Here is a 21392-nt window from a genome sequence, read left to right on the forward strand (position 1 = left end):
AGCCTCTTGCTGCCCTCTTTAATCAGGCAGAGAATAGAATCCGAGAAGTAGCCAGGCTTGAAACTAAAGTGAAGGTTACAGTATTTATCTGCTAACTCCTTATAGAAAGATGATTCTTGAGTGAAAACCCTCATTTTCTAAGATCCCAAACTCCTTGAGAGCTGTAGATTTTTAAAAAGTTATTTTGGGCTGGGGATTTAGCTCAGTGGCACAGCGCCTGTCTGGCAAGCATGAAGTCCTGAGTTCGATTCCTGGTACCAAAAAAAATTTTAAAAATAAAATAATAAAATAGAAATTTTTAAGTTGTTTCAAATTAGCAAGTAAATGAATCAGTATCAATGTCACAAACAGGTCAGGAAAGAGGCCTCTCTTCACTAACTTCAGAAATGCTATTAAGTCTTTCTCTCCAACCCTTTATTATGAAAACATTTTACACACCCAGTGATCCCCCCTTTTTGCTGCTATATGTGCACGTGAGTAAATTTACTCCCTTCCCAAATATCTAATATCCTTCCACATCAAGACCTGCTCATTTGTCCCTAAAAATCTTATGAAGGTTTAAAAATATCATCTAATCAAGGTTCAGGCATTATAGATGCCATTACATATTCCCCCCACCCCTGCTCCATACTGGGGATTGAACCCAGTGTCTTTGTATTGAGTTACATACTCAGCCCTTTTTTATTCTTTTATTTTGAGACAGAGTCTCATTAAATTACCTGTGTTGAGTGTGAACTTTCAATCCTTATACTTCAGCTTCCCAGAGTATGAGGAATATTCCTGCCTCAGGCTCCCAGAGTACCAGGAACATGGGTGTGTGTCATCATACCCTGCTGCCATCACATCTTTATTTTTTGGTCCTGGGGATCGAACTCAGGACCTTGTGCTTACAAGGCAGGTGCAGTGCCACTGAGCTAAATCCCTGGCCCACATTTTTTTTTTAGATAGGGTCTTGCTATATAGTCCAGGCTGGCCTTGAACTCGCTTTGTAGCTGAGGGTGACCTTGAACTTGTGGCACTCCTCTTGCCTCAGCCTCCCAAGTGCTAGGATTACTGGTGTGTGCCACCTCACCCGGCTTGCCATCACATTTTTGGTAGGAGAACATGTAGTACTAAACTTTGCACAACAGCTCTTTTTAATAATTATTTATCACCTTTTCCTACAGTGAATATATATTTGCTTAAATGATTGTCATTTTCCTCCAGAACATTGAGCTTCAGGTTCATCCTGTACCGCAAGCCTTGTCGTCACTTCATTTCTGGTATTCTCTCCTTCCAGTTAAATTAGTTGTAAAATTGATCTTTTCTCCAATATCTACTCCATTGTACAGTTGGGGTAATATTTCTAAAACAAATTAACATGTGACCACATGCCCTTGTCCTTAAAATTCATCAATGGCTTCCCATTGTTCTTTCTCTCTCTCTCTTTTTTTTTTTTTTGCTTCCCATTGTTCTTAAGACAAAGTCAAAAGATTTTGCTTGGCCCTTATTCCGGTTTCATCTGGCCTTTCTCACACCATGGTCATCTCACTCTGTGTTCCCTTTCTGAGCATGTGTGTTGCAGTGTCCTAAATAGGAAAAAGTAAGGTAAAGAATTCAGGGAACACTTTCTGGAAGAGATGAAACCTGAAGTAGGACTCCATAGCTAATATTTGCATGTGAGAGGAGTGAATACCTTCAGACTGGGAAGCAATTTTTGAGTATGGGTTGGTTAGTATACTAAAAAGTGTAGTGAGAAAAGCCAGGGGGGCTAGATTATGGAGAGCCTGAGGGACCAGGCTGAGGAATCATTTTGTTAAACTTGGTAGCAGATCTTAGAGAAAATTGGAGGTTGCAGCGGTAACTTCCTTCCAGAGACTGACAAAGAGGTTGTTGCAGTTCAAGAGCAGAACAGTTGCTTATGTTAGATAGGACCGTGTGACTGCATAGGAAGGGACCGTTAAGAGAGGTTTTTAGGGGAAAAAAATAGGTAAGAATTTGTAACTGACTAGAAAAACAAGAACTACCAAAATAATGTCTAGATTTTAAGCTCTTGTGACTAGGAGAATACAGTTTAGGTGGAACTCAGGTATGCATTAACAGAACTTTAGTTTTGTTTGCTAAGGTGTTGTCAAAGCATCTTTGAAATGAATAAAACTGTGGATACTAGGTTATTAGTTAGAATAAAGTGAACTACAAATAATAGGAAATTCAAAATAATTATGGCTTACACTGGTAGATCCCCCCCGCCCCCGCAAGAAGGAAGGCTGAAAGTAGACAACCCTAGTAGGTAGGATAGCTCCATGGTATCATCAAAGACTCAGGCTTGTATCTTTCCACTCCACTTTTTTAGAACATGGCTTCCATCCCAGAGGGTACCTTATGGATGCTGGAGCTCTGGCCATCATGTTTCAGCATAGGCCAGAAGAATATGGAAAGGGAGAAGAACAAAAAAGCAGTCCCACGAGCTCGCTGTTTTCCCTTTACGCAGCCTTCCTGAAAGTCCATCCCACAGAACCGAGTCACCTGGCCTTCCTTAGGACCAAAATAAGATAATCTTTTGCTCTGTAATTTTGCTAAAAATTAATAATCAGAAGGTGACAATGGATATTGGGAAAGGCAGCATTCTCTGCCACCCCCAGGGAACAAAAGACCTGTGCAAGAGTAGTGAATCACCTGGCGGCAGCCAGGCATGGTGGCACACGCCTGTGACCCCAATACTTGGGAGCTTGAGACAGGAAGATTGCCACAAGTTTGAGGCCAGAGTGGGCTATTTAGTAAGTTCAAGGCTACCCTGAACTACATAGCGAAATCCTGTCAAATAAATAAATAAATAAATAAATAAACAAACAAACAAACAAACAAACAGGAGCGGTAGAGCGAGCAATGGTTCAGTAAAAAGGATATGAGGTTTTGGTTATGTTGAGAAAGTTCAGAATTAGTGATTTTAAGGGTGCATGTGTGGACTTGATGTCTGTGACACACTTTGTTCATAAAGTTTTCTGATTATCTTGTTTTTTTTATCATAGGAGGTATAATCAAAATATGTTTAAATTTTTAAACAGTAGAAGACATATTGTCATTAATCCCCATCAGAATACTCTCCCTTGCATAGGACACACTTATCCCATCATTCTTTTCACTTTCTGAAGCAGCCCTAGAAGTCCTCTTTTGCGAGTGTCTTTATAGGGTGTTACTAAAAAAAATACTGTGCATGCTACTGTCAGGAGCCATCCAGTGGAAAAGGAGGCTCATAAAAACATCATGTGGGGGCCGGGGATTTAGCGCAGTGGTTTCGCTGCCTGCTGCGCAAGCGCAAGGACCCGAGTTCAGTACCAAAAAAAAAAAAAAAAAAATCATGTGTGTCCTTATTTACCTTATTCACAAGATCTGACACTGTACAACTTCTGGCTCTTCTCTAAAGTCAAAATAACCTCAAAAGGTAAACATTTTGAATAGGTTCAGTACATCAAGGCAGCCATGATAGCTCAAATAAAGACACAAAAGAGGACTTCCAGAACTGCTTCAGAAAGTGGCAAGAATGATGGGATCAGTGTATTTAAAGCAAAATGGCAGGGTATTTTGAGGGGGATTAAGAATAGTATGTCTTAAACTGTGATAAATATTAAATTTGGGGGGCATTCACTGTATTGTTTTGTCATGCCTCATGTATGGTTGGTACTGTATAAATGAGTGTGTGGCCAACATATCCTTTTAAGGAAATTTTGCAGATTTTTTTCTATTTCTTCAAGGTAGTAAGTATGAGGCAATTTTATTGTTTTTAATCTTTAGGGAGTAACCCATTACAGAAATATACAGCTTTTAAAATTGCTGAGTAGAGCTGGGTGTGGTGTAGCGCATGGCTGTAATCCCAGCACTCGGGAGGCTGAGGCAGGAGGATTGCTGCAAGTTCAAGGCCTGCCTGGGCTACATAGTTCAAGGCCAGGCTGAACCACACAGTGAGATTCTGTCTCAAAAACAAAAACAACCAAAAAACAAAATTGCTGAGTAGAGTTTGCCATAGATATTTCTAATGTCAGGAAAACAAATACTGGCTTTTTAAAATTTTTGCATATTTGCCAAAACAGATTCTAAAATACAGAGAGAGAGAAAGAGAGAGAGAGAGAAAGAGATTAATAGTATTTTTAATGCAACTAGCATGGACCATTGAATCCAAGGTTAATTTTAATATTTACTGTGTTTCATATAACCTTGATTATAGTAGACTATAGAACTGTTGAATAACTGATTGGATTATTTCTGAAGCCCTATATGATGCAGCTCCAGTGAAATTTAGAAGTTAAAGGGAGAGCCGCCTAGCAATAGGTCTGTGAGCCCAGCTGTTTGGAAGGCTAAGGCAATAGTATTGTAAATTCACGCTCAGCCTAGGCAATGACAAAACCAACAACAAAAAACCAAATTAATTAAAGAGAATCTTTACCACTTAACATGATGAAATGCTTTATAGCTGGTAAAAAAGCTATAATTGTACTCAAGATGTATACCATTAATATAATTATTTTATATACTTAACATGAAACTACTTTTATAATAGATTTTTTAAAAATTGGCAATAAAGCTAACTCCAAAGAACAGTTTTCAGCAAAACATAGGAAAATGGGTAGCTTCATTCAGAAGCAATTTTTAAAAACTTAGCTCAAAATGCCAAATAAATCTTGTAAATTTATGCTGCTTAAAATAGTAAAAATCAGCATTTTATTTAATCTTTAAAGACAACTCCTTACCTTCTCTGTAGTACTTTGTCTACTGCCAAATGTGCATGATTTTTGCTCTAATTATGGTGACTGGATTCTCATCCTCCCAATAGGATCAATATTAAGCCAGCCTTCTTTACCTCCTCGATCCATATTAAACCTGTCTTGGAAAGAGTCTGTTTATTGGATAATATAGCTACACTGGGGCTCTATGACAATATCTTTTGCTGCCTCATTAACTCTGGAGCATTAGAACAAGATAAAAATGCCCTAAAGCCTCTTATCTGATGTCTGGTGTAACCTGCTGAAAGCAGGAGTGCCATTAGTTTATGTTAGAAATCAAATGGCCCTCTCCAGTGCAGGAAGTACTGATTAAACCTAAAGTGTCCCTGGAGGACTCTACAGCTGTCAAAGGGGTGGTGGCTGTCCCTCACGAAAAGGGAAATCTGGGCTAGAGGTCCCAGTGGGACAGTGCTTTAAGAAGGAACACGTGGCTGCCCCAGCTGTTCTGCTTTGCCTAATGAATTGTTTTACAAGAAGAGCTGGGTATTATCATCACAAGCTGCCCTCCGGAGGGACTGGAGCAGGCCAAATAATAAGTAATGTTAGTGATGGTAATTGAAATGTGATGGCTCTCCTGAGATCTTTGCAGGCCTGGAGCTGGTTGGCACTTGTGGATTGTCTTGTCCTACCAAGGCCCTATTTGAGGTGTGCCTTTCTTCCGCCCCCCCCCCCTTTTCTTTCTTTCTTTTTTTAATCTTCTAGTTTCATAATATTGTTGTGTCAATTTTTTTCTCCTGCCCACTATGGAAATTCATTAACAAAAGCAGTCTTTGGAATGCTATAATGGCTTTAAATACAAAAGAAATCACTTTGACTTTTTCATTTAAATTATTGGCACTGAAGTAGAAAAGGAGGGCCACATTTTAGTCTTTTGAGAAGAGCTACTAGAGATCTCTCTGGGTTTCAAAGGAAACATTTTAAACTTAGACAAGTAATACAAGTTCCTTTTTTTTTTTTTTTTTTTGGTGTGGGGATCAAACTCAGGACCTTGTCCTTGGGAGGCAGGCAGCAGCAACGCTGAACTAAATCCCTGTCCCTACGAGTTCTTGATATAAAAATTTTTAAATAGTGTAGATGGATATAAGGTGAAAAATAAAAACTTTATTTGCTGAATTCATCATTCACCACCACTGCCAATTTCTCCATGAACACTTCAAGACATTTTCTGTACATAGTCTTAAGTTTGTATTTGTTACCACACACAGATGAGATCATAATACATACTGTTTTGTGACATTTTTCCTATATATATCTTTGATATCTTTTCACAGCGGTATAGACCTACTTCATTGTTTTCCATTTGCTGCATAGATTTATTGTATGGATATACCAATTCAAAACTCTTAGTAGATGATTTGATCTGGACCTTATAAGTGAATGCTTATTGTCCTAAATGGTTATGTTCACTGATTTGTGTTCTGTGATTCAACCTGATTTCACATGAAATAATTTTCTTTGGGAGTATTAGGTTTTAGTCCAGGATTGTTTTAAACTGGAAATGCTCAAGAAATGAAACTTTAGGCGGTGGTTAGTATGAATCTTGTTATGAATCATCATCTGAATATAGGTGTACTGATATGCACCTTGCTGCCTGTTTTAAATTCTTTGCTTTGTTAAATGAGAAGTATTCTGTCCCAAGCAGGTAGGGAAAACAAATCAACTTGGATGAGGGTCATCTAAGGTATGGACTGGAGGCTTCCCCTAAAGTTGAGGGTTTCTCCACAGATTCTCTACAAGTTCCAGGAATGAAGTTTTGGGTGTATTAGTGGACTTGGGAAGTGATATGTTAGCACTTGGAACTGAAGACTTAAGTTTCTTGTGCAATAGTTTGCCAAAAAAGCAAGGTTGTACCTTTTGAACTTTGAGGGCCTTATTGCAAAGCAGTTTTCCAGGTGCATTTCCGGTCAGTGATGGGAGAAATCAGTTGTCTTCTCAGGCAAACAAAAGCCTAATTTTAGTTGCATCTGTCTTCAGTAGGAGAATCTATTTGCAAATTGAATGATAGAGATTTTTACTTTCATCAGAAGTGGAAACATTACATATCTTTTTAAAACTCAAAGCCTTTTAGCTCCATTCTCTCCACAATTCAAAGTTCTGGTTTGCCCACATTATTAATGAAATGTCATACTAATAAACTCTGAAATGCCAGCTAATTTAGCTTCAGGTTTCTTATATAGTATTTTTCCAGCCCTTGGTTAGTCAATTGAATTGATACACAGTCCTTAATTTAATAATTGGGGGCTGTTACTAATAACAGTTCGCTTATACTATTTATACCTAACTTCTTGTCCAGCCCAAGCCTTAAGTAGATTCAAGAGAGACAGGTATACATAAACTCTGTGCAGTTCAAACTGTCCTTTAACTCACTATGTAGTCCAGGCTAGTCTCGAACTCTGGGTGATCCTCCTGCTTCAGCTTCCTAAGTGCTAGGGTTCTAGGCATGTGCTACCACGCCCAGCTTTTTGGAGGTCCTTTTAACCTGTGCTGTTCAAAACAGTAGCCACTAGACACATATATTTGGGCAAAGTGAAATTAATTACAATTAAATAAAAATTTAAATTCAATCCTTCATTTTAAGTAGATGCTACAATTAGTTGCTACCATATTGGACAAAACTGAGTCAGCAAACTACAGCCTGCAGCCTGTTTTTGTTTTCTCTGTGAGGTAAGTATAGCTTTTTACATTTTTTTATAGGGTTATAAAAATTAAAACAGAAGATCACGAAACAGAGATTGTATGTGGCCCACAAAGCCTAACATATTTCTGACTGGCCCTTTATAGAAAAAGTTGCTGATCCTTGGACCTGTGTCAACCTTTCTTGATGATTTAGGTTTCTGATCAAGTTAGGTTGAGTGTTTCCCTAAGCTATCAGGAAGGAGATTGCGAGTCTACTAAGCAAATCTATTCAAAGTTTTTTACACTGTGGGCAAACTATTGACTGAGTCCATCAGTTCCTTGGAGCTAGCACAAGTGGAATGAACACTTAAAATAGGTAAAATGCTTTGTAATATAAATTAGCAGCTTGCTGTAAGCATGTGAATAATGCCTATAGCTTAACAGACCATCATTCTGATTTTGTACATTATTTCCTCTAAGTTCTATATTTTGTATATTACTTTGAAAGAAATATAATGATACATTTCAGTGAATGTATTTCAGCTTTTAACAAAGAATTTACCATGAAGATTTAAAAAAATTGTTCAAATTACATTTAATGTCAAATTATTTCAGTCTCCTAGAAAGAATGAAGCAAAAAGATTCCTCTCCTGCTATTCTCAGCATCTGAGAAATAATCTTCCCGTGCCAAATGTAACAGAATAATTTCTTATTATATGTGAGGCTTACAAAATCTGCTTATAAAACTAGCATCTGGCACTTCTGTGAAAAATTAGTCAACTTGTTGCTTTCAAGATAGAACTTTGACATTTATATGATAATTTTGTCAATTCCCAAGTTTGTGATTATCCTAAACATATCAGTTTTCCTCTAAAATGCAGGAAAATATGGTTTTTAAAAAGTTAAGTTACCCATTTAGGCTTTTTTTTTTGGTACTGTGGAATGAACTCGGGACCTTGCGCTTGTGAGACAGGAGGTGGAACCACTGAGCTAAATCCCTGGCCCCATTTAGGCTTTTGATATAAAGTATTCCACAATTAGAAATAACTAAAGTAATTCTCCCCCTAAAATAAATTTACACCACAGTGTTATTAGTAGTAACATTAACCTGAACTCGCCTAAATCTTCAAACTCAAGAGACTAACGCCAAATTATGGGCTGTGTGGGTCAAGAAGAGAAATGAACCACAGAAAAGTCACATTTTGTATTAGCCTCGCAGAAAGAAGCAAGTGGTAGAGCAAATAAGAGAGATAATTGTGAAACAATATCCTGAGAAGAACTCTTCATGAAATAATAGCTTCTTTCCAAAGAACTCCATAAATAGTAGGAGATTTTTATTCCTGGGTATGAAATTGGTGCAAATTTTGTTATTTAAATCTCTATTTAATGATCATAATCACTTGTGTCAATTAGCAGCTTCTCATGTTAGAACTTTAAGTAAATTTCTGAAAACTCTTTTAAGTTCCTCTGATACTTTAGTCTCTAAGTCTTCTTCCTCTTCCTTTTTCAGTTCTCCTATATCACTTTTATGCCTACCCTCTAAACTTTTGCCACCCTCTTGCCATGTCAGTACTAACGGTGTACTCCTTTCACTGTCTGTGAAAACAATGTCCTTGAAGTCATATACTGCCTCCTGAAAGGCATGGCAATCAATACCTGCCTGTTTTCCAGTAAGACATTCCAGGATATTTCTTACATAAGCAAGGTTGAATTTCTTCTAAAACTGGCTGTTACCACTCTGACTTCTTTGTCCATAGCATTTCACGATGCCAGTGGGAGCATGGCAAATTTGTATGCCTTGAGTTTGTATTTTTGCACCTGAGTTGAAAAGTCAGAAATATTAAGGGGCTGGGGATGTAGCTCAGTGGCACTGTGCCTGCCCAGCAAGTGCAAAGTCCTGAGTTCGATCCCCTATATCACACACACACACAAAGAAATATTAAAGGAAAGGACCATCTCCTTGAACATTGAAACTTTAAAAGGAAACAGGCATTAGATGTGCTATCAAAACCATAAGCAGAAAAGGAAGAAAAAAATTGAGTTTCATTAAAATTTAGAAACTTTGGGGGCTGGGGATTTAGCTCAGTAGCACTGTGCCTGCCTCGTAATTAGAAGGTCCTGACTTCAATCCCTGTACAAAAAAAAAAACAACTTTTGTGCTTCAAGAACATCATTAAGAAAATGAAAACAGTTTATAAGGTGGGAGAATATATTTGCAAGTCATTTGTATATCGTCTGATAAGACTTGTACACAGAATATATATAAAAACTCATAATAATAAAATAACCTAGTTTGTTTGTTTGTTTTTTTGGTACCGGGGATCGAACTCAGGTCCTTGCACTTGCGCGGCAGGCGACAAAACCACTGAGCTAAATCCCCGGCCCTACCACCTAGTTTTTAAAATGGGCAAAGGATTTGAATAGATACTTGTCCAAAGAAGATGTAAAAGTGGCCAATAAGCACATGAAAAGATGTTCATCATTATTTGTCATTGGAGAAATACAAATCAAAACCATGAGATAGCACTTCACACTCACTAGGATGGTTCTAATAAAAAAGATGAACAATAACAAGTATTGTTAAAAAACCCCAAAAAAACAAAAAAACAAGTATTGTTCAGGATAGGAAGTAATTGGAACCCTTGTACACTATTGATAAGAATGTAAAATGACATAATTCCCATGGAAAACAGTATTATAGTATAGAATTACTATGTGATCTAGCAATTCCAATTCTTTTTTTTTTTTTTTTTTTTGGTACCAGGGATTGAACTCGGGTCCTTGTGGTTGCAAGGCAGGTGGCAGAACCACTGAGCTAAATCCCTGGCCCCCAGCAATTCCAATTCTGAGAGTATATCTCAAAAAGAATTGAAAGTGAGACTTAGATATGTATATTCATAGAAGGATTTTTCGGAATAAAATGTGTATACAAATAATGGAATATTATTCAGTCCTAAAAGAAGGAAAATCTGACATATAATCTTGAGACTATTACAATAACCGAAACAAACCAGTCACAAGAAGATAAATACTGTATGATTCCACCTGCATAAGCAAGAGTAATCAAAGTCATAGAGACAAAAAATAGAAAGGTGGTTGCCAGGGGATGGGAGAAAGGAGAAATGAGAAGTTATTGATTAATGGGTACAGTTTCAGTTTTGCAAGTGAAAAGTTCTAGAGGTTGTATACCTAATACCACACTTAAAAATAGTGAGGATGAAAAAGAAGGTCCTCAATTAGAAACACGCCTATAATGCACTTTTTTAATCCTTTTGGGCTTCCTGGACAAGTTTAATTATTTTTTTTCTTATGTAACTTAAAAAAACAAAGAGAAAAAAAATAATAAGGATGGTCAATTTTATGTTATATGAATTTTGGCAGTTTTAAAAAGAAATGTGTTGGCTTTTGGTATGTGAATACCTCTGTTTTTTTAAGTTACATAAGAAAAAAAATAATTAAACTTGTCCAGGAAGCCCAAAAGGATTAAAAAAGTGCATTATAGGCGTGTTTCTAATTGAGGACCTTCTTTTTAAAAAATGTATTTTATATTGCACTTCCTTCAGGTCATTAATAAGTCCCTTCTTCTCTTCCCTTTATTTTTCTCCAAAATAGATTTGAAATTATCCCCTGATCCTCATTGTTTATTTTAAATCTGGGACCCTACCAAGGTTTCATGCTTATTTTTTAGAATTTGGATTTTATAATAAATAAAATATTTATGATGGGTTATTATGAAAAACAATGTGGTAGATCTTGGGTGTCAGAAATACATAAGCATCTCTTTAAGGGACTAATAAACTAATTATTGCTTGAAGTATAAGAAAGAAAATACCAAAAGCCACATGAGTAGCATAAAAGTTCACATACCTGAGAGAGTAGTGTAGTCTAAAGGTGAATGGAGACAATCTTTTAAAAAGTGTTTTTTTAAAAAGTGGTATTTAAACTGGAGTGAAAAAAAAAGTCATATATTATCAGAGGCAAATTGCTTTCCTCCTCACTGTAAGAGTCCATGTAAAACATTCTATATAGCAGTTACTATTTGATTAACCTGCACAAACCCTTTTTCTCATATATATTTCCCTTGCTGGCAGTCCATTTTGTGAGTACAGGACAAAGTGCTACTTATTTGTCCATCGTCCACATAAGGATTAGTAATTAAGCAGTTAGGCAAATCTTCTATCTTCACTTGTTCACCACGCTGTCAGCAGCCTCTGTACGCTTACCCTATTAAGCCTGTAAATGGCAACAAGGAGATAAAGTTGCCACTGTCAAGCATCTGTGGCTTAGTGCAGTGGTGGCAAACCTATGGCACGCAGGCTGCAGGAGGCTGTTACCATTGAAAGCTCTAAAAGGTTTGCCACCACTGGCCTAAGGTGAGTTTGACTTGGGCCTTGACAGTGATTTTGATTATTTCTATTTTCTGTGCAAACTGGATTCACTACCTATCAGAATCTCAAAAATCCTTGATTTTAACAATATATTGATTTTTCTTTTCTTTTTTCAATGTCTTCTCTGTGTTAAATGTTAACCTCTTTATGACATGCAGTGATGATTTCTGAATTTTCATTAAGTACAACTCATTGTTGAAGCACCAAAGCAGTTGGCTGTTATTACAGCTAATTTTTATTTAAATAAACAAGGATCCTTTAAAAAGATTAGCCAGAACAGTTTTAAAAATTCACAGCAGCTCTGATATATATATCAGTTCTGGCTTGGCAGACTTTGACCCAAGGCTGTGCAGTGTTTTATTACCCTCAGCTACATAAAGACACATACTTACAGCACCACTTTTGTAGCAGATATTTTTATAACTCCACAAAATGATTAGACTGACGTAGAGCAATTCTCTAAATTCATAGGTATTAAAATATTCTGGCAGCTGTCTCTTTTTTGCCTTTAAGTTGAGATATCATGATGAGATAAGACTGCTTCAGGCCTGATCGGTACATGAATGAGGTTAGGCATGGTATTCTCACATTATTGACAAGGGTCTTTGTCATTATAAATAGGAAAAATCTTGGAGGAGGGGTTCCCATTATAGTAATTCCAATTCAATTCCAGTAATCTTGTTTTTCAGAAACCTCTACTTCAGAATAAATTCTGTGAAATAAATTCTGTGCAATCAGATAAGGACATTATGGTATAAAAATATCTTTGCATTCTAACTAAAATAACTTAGCTTGTACTCTGAAATAATCTCCTTATTGAAAAGTTTGAGGTATTGATTAAAGTTAAGAGAGAACCAGGGTGGAAGAAACCTGTAAGTAAACTGGTATCAAGGCACAGGGGTATGAGATAAAAAGTGTTCTCAAAATAGGCTTCTAGCAATGCCTGGATTCAAGTCATAGTCCTCAAGAGGGGTCCCAGAGTCTGGGAAAGTCTCAGGTTATGATCTCAGCAGCTAGCTATCTGATTGCTTTTCCTTAACTGCTCTGTGCTTACTTCCAAGTGTCTCAAATTCTTTTAACTGAGAATAATTTACAATTTGAAATATTGTCCCCATCTTCATATGTTTTCTGTTGCTCTAACAGAATACTTGAGACTGGGTCACTTTAAAGTTTATTTAGCTCACAGTTCTGGAGGTTGGAAGTCCAAGATATCGGGCAGTCATATTTGGTGAGACCCTTGTGCTGCATCATACCATGGCAGAAAAATGGGAGGGCAAGACTGGGTGCATGCAAAAGGTCAAAATGTGAGGCAGTCCACTTTTGCAAGAATGAACCCATTCTCACAAGAAAGGCATTAATCCCTCTTAGAGGCCCTAGTCACAGAGGCCTCACCCAACCCTGCCACGATGCCAGTCAAATTTTAGCCTGAGGTTTATTTAGAGGGGAAAACTCATAGCAGTTTGTTACTGAGAAATATGCAGCTTTCAATGGCAGGTGATCCTTGATACAATCAATTTGGAAAACTGCTAGGCAGTATTTACTAAGCCTGTTTGTACATGTACCCTATGACTTGGGAACTCCAGTGCTACATGTGTACCATAGAAATGGAAATGCATACATACATTTGTGTACCAAAAGATACATACAAAAAGGTTCAGAGCAGCACTGTTCATAATAGACCCAAACTAGAAACAATCCAAAGTCTGTTGAGGGTTGAATGAATAAAAAATATAATTATTTGTTATACAAGAATATAGTAGAATACTTATAGCTATGAAAATAAACTTGTTACATAAAACAAAATGAATGAGTCACAGGAACATTATACTGAGTGAATGAAGCTAGACACAAAACAGCACATTATATGGTTTCATTTATATAATGTTCAAAAACGAAGCTAATCTCTATTAATTAAGTGAAAAAAATAGTTGCACTGAGGGCTGGGGATTTAGCTCAGTGGTGCCGCCGCCTGCCGCGAAAGTGCAAGCTCCCGAGTTCGATCCCTGGTACCAAAAAAAAAAAAATAGTTGCATTGGGATTGTGGTGATCCCTGGGAGGGATCACGAAGAGGGAGACTTCTAGGTGCTAGTAGTGGTTCTTTGTGTTTCTGTGTGGCTGTTACATGGGTGTGTGATTTTGTGAAATTTCTCATGTATACTTAGAATTTGTACATTTTTCTCTATACATGTTATACTTTTTTGTGGTAGCGGGGATTGAACTTGGGACCTTGTGCTTGTAAGGCAAGTGGCGGAACCCCAGGCCCCTATATATGTTATACTTTTAAAAATTAAATTAATTTCAAGACAAATAGTGGCTGAGATAAACACTGAAACAATTCACTTTCAAGTTTAATATCCAGTCTGTCCTTAAATTGAAATGACAGCTCTATAGCCTTTCTGGTTTAATATGGGAAGCTCATGAAAGAATGGTATTGAGTATTGATAGTTTTCCAGACAGGAAAAGAGGATTTTGAAGATGAAGGGAACCAACCTTCCCACCCATCTTCTATTTCAGAGTATCTTTTGAGCAGCCCTTATATAATGGGATAAAGATCATAGGAACTATTTTCTGGTGTGTTTCGGTCATTGGCACCTCTGAATGTGTACAACTTTTTGTGCCTTAAGGGTTTGTTTGAAACATAATATCATTCTTAGTATTAAATTTTTGCCACCAGAGCATCAAAACATGAGGTAACACTGGCATAGAGAAAGGATGGTGATAATTGTGACTCAGTAGATGGCAGTATTCCCTTTGAATTTGTTAGTTAAAATGTGGGTATATTGGGCCGGGCATTTAACTCAGTGGTTCCGCCGCCTGCCTTGCAAGCACAAGGTCGCCCCGAGTACCATCCCTGGTACCAAAAAAAAAAAAAAAGAGTGGGTATGGGGGTGGGGGGACTCATAGCAACTTTTTAAAGCACGAATAAAAAGGTCAAATAGACCAGAAAGAATATTTAATTATTTTTTACATTTGGTGCTTCGTGTAGTGCGATTTTGAATGAGTCAGTAATATTTAAAGTCCACAAATCTAGAGGAAATATTTTTCCACATTAAATCCTAGAAAGATTGTTATATACAGTAGCTTATGCCTGTAATCCCAGTTATATGGGAAGGTGAGGCAGGAGGATCACAAGTTCAAGGCCAGCCTAGGCAACTTAGCAAGACTTTTTCTAAAAAACAACAATAATTAAAAGGGCTGGGAGTGTAGCTCAAGTGGTAGAGAACCCCTGGGTTCAATCCCTAGAACAGGAAGAAGAATATCCATTTGACGGTGACAGTTTCTGATTTTGAAATCTTTACAGTTTTAAGGAGTACTGGTCAGAATGTCCCTCAGCTGGGATTTGTCTGATGTTTTTCTCATGATTTTGCTTTGTCTTTCACTATGTACCCTAGGTGATATGGGGAGGGTGCTCTTAATCATAGTGAGCTCTATGAGGAAAGCAGATTAGGATTTGAAAATATTGACTGTGGATAATCAAAGATAAGCATTCACAACATTCTTTGGTGGCATTGAAATATTGACTATATTCTTCACATTTGTAAATATTTTATCATTTCTCGCAGAAAGCCCATTCTAATTCTGATTAGAAGCAGGAATCTAGGTGATAAGATCTACTCAAGTCCCTAAAATCATTTCTCTTCTAATTGCACCTACTGGGGCAGTTAGGGTGAGTTTTAATGTTACTCCTAAGAGCTTTATTTAATCTGTATTGGCCTTTTCATTAGTAATGGGCAATTTTGGGTGAACTGTTAATTGGTTTGAATTGTGGAAGTTATACACAAAGCTGCTTTGTTACTCCAGCCTAGAACAGTATAAGATTAAAAGGGTCTGGTTTAGTTATTATTGTAAGATGAATGCTTGAGAAGTATTATTTTTAGTGGTTTTGGTTTGTATTCTAACCTAGTGTTAGTTTAACTCTGCTAAGAATTATTGTCTTTTAAATCACTGTGGTCCTCAATTCTACTCCATTAAGGGCCACTGTTCTGCCAATCAAAAAGCAGCACCCTTGAGATTGATTTTTGTCTCAGGCTAGTAATGGCTGCTTAGTAATAACATTTCCAACTCTTTTATGTAAACAGAAAGCAATCAAATAAATACTAATCCAAGGATTATGTAGACCCAAATCCGGTGACCAGAAGATTCTCTGCTGTTCAGGTCCCTGGCTCTGCCATCTAGAGTCCCAGGCAGCCTCTCTTCTTCCAGGAAGGCTTGTCTGCTGCCTGTTAGATTTCACTGTGCTAAATCCAAAACACTCCAGCAACTCCTGAATGGAATTCAAAAAGACACTTACATTTCCATAAATAAATTAGGAATGCAGTGGTTTCTTCGGGCTAATCAGGGCAGGCTGATAAACCTTGCTAGCTGTTTAATAAATGAATTGTGACTGATTACCTATTAATATGGACGCCTCAGGAATTCACCCTGGGGAAAGCAGAGCAGTGAAATAGAGAGGGGCCTGGCCCCTTGGGAAATCAGGGCTTCATGTTTGCAGCTTAAATATCTCGGTGAAGTATCAATAAGGAGGTAATTGAATTTTGAACACAAACATGAGCACCGGATGGATGAAAGGGGGAGGGGGATCAGGTCATCTCTTCTCTGCCCCTTCATTCTCCCCTCCCCTTTTCCTTAGAGACCACTCTAGTAAAGATAGATGCTAAATCCATTAAATAAAGATTAGACTCTGTCGTAGTAGAAAATGGCAGCTTAGCTAGATCCCTGGGCAAATTGGGGCCTTTTGCAATACAGAAAATTAAAATATACATTTTTAACAAGTGTGCTATCTTGCTAGCAATAATGGCTGGCTAGCTTGTGGGGTTTACTCCTCCTTCAGATTGGCTTTTGCTTGGACAGATCACTTTCTCTTGTATTAATGCCAATGTTTTCTGAATTCCTGGAGCAGAAGGGGCTGGGTTTATTTATATATTTTTAAAGCTTCTGTTGAGGCCTTTTCTCTAGCATCCTGCTTGCTTGTAATCAGAGGAGTGGAAAGGAGATTAGTGTCCCATAAATTGACGGTAGATAAATGTTCCCCCTCCCCTTAACTGGTGGGTCCAGCAGAGCCCAATCACTTGTATTTCAGGGATGATTGGAGACCATACAGCCAAGCAAGAAAAGGGCTAACAGTATGAAATAAACATTGATGTTTTGGTGCAATTTTACTTGGCTTTATTTCCTCTAGATAAGGTTATTGATTTGCTTTGTCCTCCTATTTTAAGCCAGATCAGAGTCATATTAATGTAGGAAAAGAATTGACATCGTTTGATTACAGATCATAATACTTACACTCTTTTAGCAATAACAAAAAACAGTCATCAAGCCTTAACACTTTTGTTATCTTTCTGTGAATACTCAGTATTGGTTTTCTGGACTAACTTTGTTTAGATGTCAATCTCCAGTTCTAATAACCCTTTTGTAAGGCTTTAGTTGGTCAGTCTATCAATAAGTATTAATTGAGCATCTGTTAGGTGCCATGGTCAGTGTTTAAAAAAAAAGTCTGGGCCCAGGGATTTAGCTCAGTCGTTCTGCCACCTGCTCTGCAGGCACAAGAACCAGAGTTCGATCCCTGGTACCCCCCCCCCAAAAAGTCTGGCCGGGCATGGTGGCACATTCCTGTAATCATAGCACTTGGGAGGCCGAGACAGGAGGATCGCTGTGAATCTGAGGCCAGTCTGGACTACATAGTGAGTTCAAGGCCAGCCTGAGCTACACAGTGAGACCCTGTCTCAAAAAACAAAACAACAACAAAAAGTCTGTCTTCTGCTACTACAGATTCGATCGATCGATCGATCTATCTGGTCAGGGTCTTGCTATATAGTTCAGGTTGGCCTTGAACTCACTACATAGCCCAGGCTGGCCTTGAACTCATGGCAATCCTCCTGCCTCAGCCTCCTGAGCACTGAGATTACAGCCAGGCACCAGGACACCTGGCTTAGATACAGTATTTTAAAAAGAAGAGTTAATCATGACAGATTTCTCTTATGAAAGTTCTGTGGCTTCTTGGGTTCTACAAAATAAAATTTAAATTCCTCAGGCTTCTACAAAAGGGTCTTTCCAACAGTAGCCTAGTCTTTCTCTCATCTGAAAACTTTTACTTGTCTATCCATCAGGCCATTTCAAATAAAATTTTGTCATGCCAGGCATGGTGGTGCATGCCTATAATCCCAGCACTTGGGAGGCTGAGGCAGGAAGATCACCTTGAGTTTGAGGCTAGCCTGGGCTACATTGTGAGTTCAGGCCCAGCCTGAACTACAAAGGGAGACCCTGCCTCAAAAAAGCAAAAAAAACCCCAAAATTTTGTCATCACTCGGAGTGGGTTCTACACTTGAGGCTTTGAGGATCTTCCATGTGAGATGAAATATATAACTTGTGGGTCTCAGGAAAAAAGGAATCGGTACATCATTTACCAGATGATATTGTAGATGTTTCCAAACTTCAGAGATACCTTGATGATCAAGGTTTCAGTGGTTTGTCTTTATGACATTCTCTTTGTAAGTTTAACTTTGGCAGTGGTGGAGAAAATCTGTCTTTTTATTTTATTTACTTATTTTTTTGTGTGAGGTGCTAAGGATCAAGTCTTTTTTGTTAATACAAGAACAAATGAAGGGCCAGGGATTTAGCTCAGTGGTTCCACTCCCTGCCTCGAAAGTGCAAGATCCCCAGTTTGATCCCCAGTACCAAAAAAAAAAAAAAAGAAAGAAACCAGCAGTGTAAAGGGGCACAGGGCTCTCTTATAAGCCAAGGAGAGACCCTTCTCTCACAGCCCTCAGAAGGAACCAACACTTTGATCTTGAAACTCTAGCCTCCAGAACTGTGAGAAAACAGAATTCTGTTGTTTACACTGCTCAGCTTATGGTAGTTTACTACAGAAGCCCTAGCAAACTAATATACTCTCTATTGGTTAGGGTGCTTTGGCCCACAAATTACAAATAAGTAAAATAGCTTGAAGGATAGGATGGTCAGGCTTGGTGGCACATACCTGTAATAGCAGCACCCTGGAGGGCTGAAGCAGGAAGATCATGCATTTGAGGCCAACCAAGGCTACTTAGAGAGTTTAAGGCCCACCTGGACTACATAGTGAGATGTGTCTCAAATGAGTAGGTAAGTAAATATAAAGATGTTCCATGTAACAAGTAGCCCACAGGGAGACTTGTTAGCCCCATCATTAATTGGTTCCAGGAAGCATGACAGGTACTAAAATCAATGAGTAGCAAACAAATTGTTTGGGCTGGAAAGGGTAGGAAGTCCCCTGGCAATTGACAGTGAAAAGTTTTAACCTGTGCATCAAGCACTAAACCAACAACAGATACCAGGACAAAATTTTCACATCCAAATGAATACCAAATTTGACACATTTCAAAGTACTTGATGAGTATCAATGTTTGACTGTACTTCATTTTTAGGAATGGTTAATTCAGTGACAGCATTATCATCAGAGACCCCTGTTCTATGTTTCCTCTGTGCCACTTTCAGGGTATTCAGTTCCTCTTAGGTTGGCTTTCATTGTAGTTGCAAGATAGCTACTAAAGTCTTTCACATCATATGCTGGCAACAGAATCCTTAGATAGAAAGGAAATTGTTTGCCCTCCCCGTGCATCATCTTATTAGTGAGAGACCCCACAATGGTGATCATATTCCTATGACTTAAGATAGTTCCTATCAAGAGGAATGAGATTACCATGATAGGTTTAGGTGGACCAATTAAAGTTTAACCTCCAGAGTTGAAATGATCCCAGCCTCCCCCAAGCGTGGAATCACCCTGTACCTGAAAGAAACCATGATTTTGTTGATAAAGAATAAATTAGGGAGGGCTGGGGGTAGAGCACTTGCCTAGCATGAGTAAAGACCTGGGTTTGATCCCTACCACCAGGAACAAATAAAAGAATAAATTAAGGGATGGTTTGGGCTTGACTGTGACCCCAAAAGGTTTTTAACAGTTTTTAAGACAGGCAGCATTTCTAAAGGGAAACACAGCCAAACTAAACCTTGTTCAGGTATCAAGGTAGTGACTCATATTGAAGAATTTGTAGGGTTTTGGCTGGGTACATGCCTGTAATCTCAGCTCTCTGGGAGGCTCATGCAAGAGGGTCACAAGTTGAAGCCCAGCCTGGGCAACTTAGTGAGTTGATGAGACTTGTCTCAAAATAAAAAAAGAAAAAGTGCTGCAGATATAGCTCAGTGCAAAGATACAAGAGTCAGTCCCCAGTGCTAGGGAAAAAGAAAGATTTTCTAGTTTGTCTGTTTGTTTGTTTACCTTAAGTCATTCAGTATGTATGTATTGAGTGTCTACCATTTGGATGTAGTGTGTATAGCACTGGGATTATAGAGAAAAATACCAATGCTATTCTTAGAGTATCTCAGAAAGTACTAGGGAAGGATACCTATCTCAAGATCAGAGAAAGTAATCTTGAAATGTCTTTGAGGTTGAACAGTGAGTAAGTGATAATGTGGGCATAAGAAATAGTAAATGCAAAGGTGTGAAGCCGGTTGCGTTTGGGAAAGTGCTGGGTAAGCAGTGAGGAGATGACTGTGGAAAGCTAAGGAGAAGCCTGGTCATGCTTGTGAGCCGTGGTGTTCTCCAAAAGGCTTTGTGTGACTACTGACTACTGAAGAATAGTGCACCGGGAGGTGACACTAACTGACCTCTGCTTAGGAAGATCACTGACAGTTGAAAACAAAGTCTACAGACTTGCTCCTCTCAATGTCCTCTCCCCGCCTCCTATTGAGACCTGAACTCAGGGGCTGTCGTGCTAGGCAAGGACTGTACTACTGCTGAGCTACATGCCCAGCCCTTTACCTTTTAAAATTTTGAGACAGGGTCTTTCTAAGTTGCCCAGGCTGGCTTGAACTTGCAATTGTTTTTTCTTTTTTTGTTTTGTTTTGTTTCGTTGGTACCGGGGATCGAACTCTGGTCCTTGTGCTTGTGAGGCAGGCAGCGGAACCACTGAGCTAAATCCCCGGCCCTGAACTTGCAACTCTTTCGCCTCAGCCTCCTGAGTATTTGGGATTACAAGTGTTTACCACCATGCCCAGCTCTCTTCTCTTTTTAAGAATGCCTGGCACATTATAGATACTCATAACTGGTTGGCAAGTGGAGAACCAGGAAACCAGTTTTAGAAGATGTGATGATGCAGGAGTTATGAATGACTCTCAGTTTTTTGCGGGGGGTACCAGGGATCGAACTCGGGTCCTTGTGCTTACGAGGCAGGCAGCAAAACCACTGAGCTAAATCCCCGGCCCTGACTCAGTTTTTAACTTGAGTAGTTTCCTATTTATTGTATTAATGAAAATACAGAGTATAAGAAAAGGTACTTTTTGATGCTAGGAGATATTTATTTTTAACATGTTGAATCTCATTTGCCTTTGGTGGATTCTGAAACTTTTTTGTGTGTGTGGTACTGGGGATCGAGCTCAGGACCTTGTGCTTGCAAGGCAGGCGTGGTGCCACTGAGCTAAATCCCCGGCCCTCTGAAACATCATTTTATCTTAGTTGAATATGGGTTTACTAAATAACTTAGATATGTGAAAATAAACATATACACTCTTTCAGTCACTTGTAGATATTCTACCTCAGGTACAGATACATTTCTGTCGATTACTGATAGCTGACATTTCCTGATATTTGCCTGACACT

General features: G+C 38.4%; 1 protein-coding gene and 1 pseudogene across 3 annotated transcripts in view; both read left to right on the top strand.

The window, feature by feature from the left end:
* Lin52 (lin-52 DREAM MuvB core complex component) overlaps positions 1 to 21392 on the top strand; it is a 94378-nt gene that overhangs the window by 33583 nt on the left and 39403 nt on the right. The window lies entirely within an intron of this gene.
* The window catches only part of LOC147822759 (large ribosomal subunit protein uL23 pseudogene), a 39341-nt pseudogene continuing 17949 nt past the window's right edge, over positions 1 to 21392 (top strand). Inside the window, exon 1 of the transcript XR_015444936.1 lies at positions 1 to 21392. This exon is cut by the window's right edge and continues 17949 nt beyond it. The product of XR_015444936.1 is annotated as a large ribosomal subunit protein uL23 pseudogene (transcript).

Source organism: Heterocephalus glaber, unplaced genomic scaffold, assembly GCF_053883595.1.
Source record: "Heterocephalus glaber isolate CG9 unplaced genomic scaffold, H.glaber_assembly_v1.0 deba00001608, whole genome shotgun sequence".
NCBI lineage: Eukaryota > Metazoa > Chordata > Mammalia > Rodentia > Bathyergidae > Heterocephalus > Heterocephalus glaber.